This window comes from Galeopterus variegatus, unplaced genomic scaffold, assembly GCF_000696425.1.
Source record: "Galeopterus variegatus unplaced genomic scaffold, G_variegatus-3.0.2 Scaffold2041, whole genome shotgun sequence".
Taxonomy (NCBI): domain Eukaryota; kingdom Metazoa; phylum Chordata; class Mammalia; order Dermoptera; family Cynocephalidae; genus Galeopterus; species Galeopterus variegatus.
In genome coordinates, this window is record NW_007728152.1 from 55,012 (window position 1) to 63,106 (window position 8,095).

The following is an 8,095-nucleotide window of genomic DNA, read 5'->3' on the forward strand; positions in this document are numbered from 1 at the left end:
AGTGAATATGCTGGTCTGCTCACCTGAAGATCCTGCCCTAAGCCTGTGTTCTCAAACTTTATCACAGATCAGAATCACATGGAGAGCTTGTTAAAACATAGGTTCCATCCTCCCCACACCAAGTACACAATCGTCCTAATTTCTGATTCAGAAGGTCCTCAGTGGGGCCTGAAAATTTGCATTTCTAACAAGCTCAAGGTTCTAGTCTAAGTTCCTCTTTGAAAACCATTAACCTGGGCAACTCAAATCTACCCTGAAAAGACTTATTTCTAATTTGTGAATACATTTCCCCATGAATTCATTATCATTAAATATTATTTTTATGCAGATAATTATTTCCATCCCAATGATGTGTTTAAATAATCAGTAAAACTACTTTCCTTACACACAAGAAATAAGGCAGTTATTTTCTGTATGAGTAACCATTAAAATTTTTAAAAAACAAAAGAAAATAACATGTTTAAAAGAATGAGGAATGAAAAGAGTAAAAATAATAATAAATAGGAAAGTGGAGCTATTCATAGCTAAATGGAAAGAAAATAATCACTGAAAGACTGTATGTATTTCTATGACTAAAAGGTTATATCAATAGACTACATCAAATGTTTTCTAAAGGTCTCTCACAGATTATTAACCTGAGCTATAAAATGAATCAAATAAACATATCGAAGACTAAAATTTTGAACTATATTATGTTCTTTTCTTTAAAGTATATGGCATTACTGGATATGTGATGATGACAGGCATTACTTGAGTTGTTTTAGCTGAACTATAAAAAGGACATTTCAATGTAATGGATGAGGGATTTAATTAATTTCTAAAACCTATTTAAAGATTTGCTTCTGGAAGCTTTTGGGTGACTTAAAATATATTATAAATATTACATAGAGAGGTATTATTTCACAATGGCTAAAAATTACATCAGCAATTGACAATGTAATGGAAGCATAGCTTATATATGCCAATTACTCAAATTGCCTCAACACACATATCTAATTTGTCCCTGAGGCCTGGAAGTTAAGTATTACTTAAGTATAGTATATAAACACCAAAAAGGAACAGACCAAAACTGTAAATGATATTAAAAAGAAGTTGATGGTTTTTATTGCAATTATAAAATAGATTCATAAAAAATGGTCAATTGCAATAGTTTACTAATACTACCCATCCCCCAAAACACATACATTTTGAAGAAGTACTGATAATATAATCAGTTGTTTTCAAAACAGCAATAAATACATCTGCAGTTAGTAGAAAACACAAGTTCTGCAAACAGATTCACGTTTGGCCACTTACCATACATTTGGCCACTCAGCCTTTCTGAGCCTCAGATTCCACATTTGTAAAATGAAAATAATATCACCTTCCTCACATAGTTTTGTAAGGAGGTTTATTAAATAATACATGTGCCTAATGCACTAAAAGTGCTCAATAATTTCATTCTTTCAACTAATGTTTATTGTGCTCCTACTATATGTCGGACATTATTATAGATACTGGAGATAAGCCAGGGAACAAGACAGACAAAAATCTGCCTTCTAGCTTACCTTCTAGTGTTTATCTAATTTACCTTGTCCTAAGCACGGTGCTGGGTACTGTGCAAATGCATAAAAGAGCCCCCAAACAGGTCAAAATACTCAACTCAATAAAAAAGATAACACTAGGATAATCATGTAGTATATTAATTTAGAAAAAGAGGAAGTCCTGTGAGAAGGCATGGCATGAGGTCAGAGGAAGGAAAGAGAGACAAGGGAAGGTTTCCCAGAAGAGAAAGCATTTTAAATGAGCCTTGGTAAGTATCTAGAAAAAGAGACTTATAGATTTGAAAAAAGGTAATATTATGAGTAAGGACAAGGAGGCTGGAAGCTGTGTTCATTTCAGTAATACTGAGTAGTTGAATATGGCTGGAGTTTCAAGTACAAATTAAGGAGTGAATGGGAAATTAAGATGGAAATCTATGTTAGGACCACATTGAAATCCTTAACTGTTTGAAGAATTTATGCTTATTTTGAAGGAAATGGGGAATCATCAAAGATATTTGAGAACAATGTGATATGGACAATTAAAAGATTTCTTTGCATGAAAGACACATTGGAATGGGGGGGAAAGGGAGGGATACTCATCTGGAAAATCTGAGTAACATGCTTCAGAGCAAAGTTTACCAATAACCTAACAAGGACTTCCAAAGGTGTCTCTGAGTGTACCTCTGTGACAACAGTAATCCCAATGGCTGGCAAGGGTGACACAAAAACCTGGCAGGACCCACATTCTCATGTTCCTCCTGTACTGGCTCCACTCCTGTGCTCTGCCTGTTAACAACAGTACTACATCCTTAATACTACATACCTTAACCACATGTTCCTATCACCAACCCATCTGCCCTGGATTGAGTATCCTCCCAAAACTTGACCCCCACTGTGACAGTGTTAAGAGGGTGGGAAATTCTATGATGGTAATTGAAAGGTGGGGCCTTGAAGAGGTGATTAGATTGCAGGACCATGCCGTAATAAATTGATTAAAAATAGTGGTCATGGGCGTGGTTCTAAGGGCTTTAAAAAGAGAGTGAATGGGGTAGGTTCTTTCTTTTTCTCTCTGCTCTGCCATTTCACAATGTGATATTCTGCTGTTACTGAAGTCACCACCAAAAAAAGCCTTCACCAGATGTGTTCCCAGGACTTTTGACTTCCTGGCCTCAGAAACTAAGCAATAAATTTCATTTTCTTACAAATTACTCAGTTCTGTGTATTTTGTTATAAGCAACAGAAACAGACTAATACACCATCCATCCTGACCATGACCCAAATCAAACAAGCAAAGGAATATGTGACAAACTGGGCATTTGGGACCAACGTACTCCCTCTGTTGCACTAACCTGGCTCAAACAAAATGTGACAATTTAGGAGAGGAAATTCAGTTTGGGACTCAAAGTAAGAATTACTTTTCAAAGTTTCCTTACAGCATTAAAAGCATTTCACTTTTCTCTTAGTCCCTGTTTTAGGGGTCTTAGAAGTGTAATAATACTTCAGTTTCAGGCATATTTTGATGTTGGCCAAATAGAAATATTGATTTCTTAGCTGAAGGACAATACATGTAAGTAGAATCTTTGGGGTAAACATATTTGAGAACACCTATCTAGAAAAGACTTTAGTGAAGAAGAGAGAATATCATAATTAAGGCTTTTAACTATAACCTTCTATATATTATTATAGTGTAAGGAAAATTAGAATGTTTTAAAATCGTGCTAAATAATTATGAGTACTACAAACTGAAGAAAAAGACTTCACAACACTCGAGACAGTTCAAAACTGATTTTCACTTTCCTTTTCATAACCAAGAAAATCACAATTTTTATTACCTATCCTATATAAAGTTAAGGAATTGGAAACTTGACGTTTCTTTTATCAACAGAAATGTATTATACTCATCTTCCTCACTCAAAAAGGTCTTAACTTGAATCAACAGATTTAAAAAACAATAAATTAAGGAGTATTTAACTATAGAAGGCCTATCAGCATCCGACCCTAACAGATTTGATCAACAGGAAATGAAAGGGAAGTAGAATTCAAATCAGTCCAACACTGCTTATTATTCCAGAAAACAGCTGGGGGCAGAAGAATGAACGTGAATAGTATCGGCTTTATCTTGTGATTTCCCTTATAATTCAAATATTCTCACCAGCCAATATAATTCAGAAACAATGATGCCTGACATAAAATTACACATAATAAGGAAGGCTGTGGGAATTTTGTGAACAAGGAGATAGGTAATATCTCCTATGTGCTCTTTATTCCAGGACAAATTGCTTTATTAGGGTAGTGACCTTTTCCCCAGTCACTAAAATATATTCACTGTAGAAATTTTAGAAATTACAGATTAACACTATGAGAAACATAGAAATCACCTATAATCCCACTACCCAAATATAAGTACTATTAACATCTGGTTTATTCCCCACCAATTAATTAGTTTCTGTACATAGGTTATTTATTTATTTTCTCCCCAAAACTAGGATGCCATTTTGTAACTTGCTTTTTTCATTTCTCCTATCAGGAACATTTTTCCATATCATTGAATAGTCTTCCCAACAACCTCACACATTTTTCCCCCATGTTTGTTAATGTGATATGTAAAAATACAGCAAATTATTGCTATGTGAGATTCTTTGATTATTGGGTTGCTAACATCCCCCTTCCCCTAACCCTGGACAATTCAGTTTTCTTTTCCTTTGTGAACTGTCCATCTATATCTACTTTTCATTGAGGATCATAAGGCATTTATCTATCTGTCTTAGTCCATTTAGGCTGCTATAACAAATTGCCATAAATGGAATAGCTTATAAATAGCAGAAATCTATTTCTTACAGTTCTAGAGGCTGAGAAGGCCAAGATCAAAGTGCCAGCAGATTTAATGTCTGAGGAGGGCTCACTCTGTGGTTCATACACCTCTCTCTGAGTCCTCATGTGGTGGAAGAGGCTCTATGGGGCCTCTTTCACAGGGGCACAAATTCAATTCATGAGGCCTACATCCTCATGATTTAATCACCTTCCAGAGGCCTCACCTCCTAATTTTATCACACTGAGGAATAGGAATCGACATATGAATTTTGGGGGAACACAAACATTTGGATCATAGCAATCTCTCACTGCTTTTTATAATGTCTTTTGAAAAGAGCTTACTGGCATATAAAATACAGAGCTTAGTGTTTGTATTTTTTTATGGTGTTTCTTGTGATATTCTGAAAGTGGTATTTTTGTGATTATAAAAATAACAGTTGGTATAGAAGATATGGGAATATCAGAAAAATATACAAAAGGAAATCAAAGCTATAACTCTACCACCAAGAGATACTTTTTTTGTTGTTTTTTTGGTATACGGTATACCAACGTGTATACCCATTAATGCAAAAGGAACTTATAAGCAAACAATAACTACAATAGTTTTGTTTAAAGTTGTTCAGCGTTTGTTGATTTAGAACAACGCGTACATAAGAGCTTAATAAATATTTATTTCAAAGTTATATTTTACACATTCAAGATATTATAGTATTAAATCTTTTTTTCACTCAATACACTGCAAGCATATTTCCAAGCCATTCAGTTTTTTCAAAACGGTTTTGGCAAATGAGTTTTATCAATATGAATATATATCACATTAATTTATTTAAATACATTGCTACTCAGTCTTTGTTTCCATTTTTTTATGTTACAGGTAACACTAATAAGCATATTTATAAATCATCATATGGAATTCAAATGATCTACTTAGGATATATTTCTAGATCCAGGATTTATGGGTCAAAGGCTATGAACATTTACATGTTTTAATACATATTACCCTCAGATAGTTGTACTAATAGACCCTTCATCAAGCAGCATAAAAGAAGTTTCTATTAAGGCCGCAACACTTTTACAAAACTAGTATCACTATTACTTCTTACGCTGCAAATGATTTTTGAAATGAAATAAATTCACTTAAGACAATAGAGAAAGAATAATGTTTTCAAGAAAATGCGCTCACAACTAACCTTTCCTAAATGATAAGGAAAGCTGCTCAGTTTCTATAATTATTGACCAGGAATGGTGATAGCATCAGCAGACATATAATTGCTCCTAGAGTTGATAAACAACTTCTCTTTTTTTAAGCACTATTAAATTTATCTTCATCAATGCATTGTGTTTTGAGAATCCCCCAATAATCTTGCTTGTAGCATATTCTTTGATTTTTCCCTCATTTTTAAAACAAAACAAAACAAAAAACTACTTCCAACTAGATCAGACAATAAATACAATATGCAATGAAGGCTTGAATATGTGGACATTTTTATAAACTCTTAATTTTTAAAATTAATTCTAAGAAGTACATTTGTCTAACAGATGAGTCATCTCGGTTCTATTATAAGTTGTAATCAAATTCTGAGCATTTTCTTTCATCTTACTGACAGTATCAAAATAAATGATATTCTACTCAATTCTATTTAGTCACTAAGAAAAGTATGCAGTTCTTGCTATGCCAAGGTCAAACGTTCCCCACATCCTGCTTTTGACTGCTTAGCTTCTCCATCTTTTTCATACAATTTAACAAATATTAAATTAGCAGTTACAATGTTAGTTTTTAAACTCCTTAAAACTTTTGAATGTTGCTAAGTTCTTTTTCAGTATATAATAGTATCTCATTTTGATACAAACTATCTCAATGCAAGTATGTAATATGTATTTGTAATGAGAATAGAAAACAGTCCAGAAGAAGCAGCCATTACATTTTGGGGTGGACTGGAGTTGGGGTTCACACTGGGGCACTCAATGAGTAACTCATGTATTACACTTTTGTTCTTAACAAGTAAACAAAGATTTTTTTTTTTATGATGGTACTCTTCACAGAAATGCGACCTAGCCCAATTTAAAGGCTGCTACAGTAATATTGGCGGATAAGGAGCCACATCCTTGTTGAACCATCTTTCAAGGTTGATTAGAGTCAGAGACTTGCTCTAAGCCTATAGAATTGTCTCCTTTCAAAGAACTAGCATAATAAAAAGAAGAAATTTTGGTCTTATTTAGATCATGTTCTAAATACCTGAGCTAACATGCCCTTATGGATAAAAATAATTTAAATATATTCTTTCTAAAGACATAGGGTCCCAAGTCACCAATAAGCCCCCCGGACTGGAGGGATTCACTAACTAACCAATGTCTCTCTGCTGTACATGGTAAAGTATGACTGCATCTTTCATAATATGAAATGAACGGTGCCTCAAATAACTAAGGTCTTCAAAGTTAGCGTTTGTGGGAAAGAATGTGGGCTATTTTGTAGCACTCCTTTAAAAACTATTTTTGAGCAAACTCCAGCACATGGAATCAACCCGTGGTTTATTTACTGAGCTAAATTTTCAACACTTTTCCTCTTCGTCACCTTTGAGGCAGATATCCAAAATTGTTTTAAACCGGTCGGTTTCACAACTGGATGAGAAAGGGGGTGTGTGTGTGCGCTGCAAACTCCAGCACATGGAATCAACCCGTGGTTTATTTACTGAGCTAAATTTTCAACACTTTTCCTCTTCGTCACCTTTGAGGCAGATAGCCAAAATTGTTTTAAACCGGTCGGTTTCACAACTGGATGAGAAAGGGGGTGTGTGTGTGCGCGCGCGCACGCGTGCGTGTGCATGTTACCTTTTTATAAATCCCAACATTCAAACAGATAAAATAATTCCCCTTTAGAAATCAAGTGGCTGAAAATGGTGTAATCGCTTCTTTTTTTTCCTTTTTTCTTTTTAAGTTTAAGAACAGCCCAGAGCTCTAGTTTTGAGCCATGTCATCAAACCTAATCGTGACTCGGGGGGTGGGGTGGGGGGCGGTAAGAGAAAAAGAAACAGAAAGAGAAAAGGAGCGTGGGCAGTGAAACGGAAGGCTGGGGAACAGTCAAAGGGGTTCGTCTTTCTCTCTTACCGACTGCTTCCTCGGCACACATCACAGCATGACGATCACGAGTCCCAGTGTGCAAGAATGAACCAGGCATAAATCCGAAGAGTTGGGGGCGCGTTACGCTTCCACGCCAGCCATTTATTTACCTTTGGGAAAAAAAATCACTTAGCTCCCAAACTCAGCTGCCAGAGCCGGCGCCCGAGACTGGGACGAGCCCACGACCTACTTCTTCCTCTCCCCCTCGCCCTCTCCTCCTCCCGGCTCCGCTGGGCTCCGGAGCAGCCCGAGCTTGCGTGAACCGCCAATCGCCCGCCGCCACGCCCCCGTGACGTCAGCGGGGCGGGGGCCTGGCTGCTGCAGGGCTCCCAACTCTAGCTGTTGGACAGAGCTGCCCGCCTGCCCGACACAGATGCCCCAGTGGTCTGGAGCCCTTAAGGTACCACCTCTGACTTTCACAGTACGCATTGCCTGCGGTTGACGGTTTGGTTCATTCATGCTTTGCTGTAATTCTGTTGAACAATTTACTCCTTTACCTAGACTCGAAACATTTGGCAATTATTTAAGGAGGATAAAGAGATCAAATATAAAATTTAATACTGTTTTATAACTAGAAAAGAAGACCGCAATTCTGATGTGGTCTTTTTACTCAGTCTTTTCCCTTCTATTCTCTTACTCAGGAT

The 8,095-nt window shown here is 36.1% G+C and overlaps 1 protein-coding gene across 1 annotated transcript in view; it reads right to left on the reverse strand.

Annotated features, from left to right (window-relative positions):
- Positions 1-7,590, reverse strand: part of LOC103596536 (probable phospholipid-transporting ATPase VD) — a gene marked incomplete at its 3' end in the record, with an annotated part of 54,018 nt that extends 46,428 nt beyond the window's left edge. The window contains exon 1 of the mRNA XM_008580176.1: positions 7,440-7,590. The remainder of the gene's footprint in view (positions 1-7,439) is intronic.
- Between the last annotated feature and the right edge of the window lie 505 nt (positions 7,591-8,095).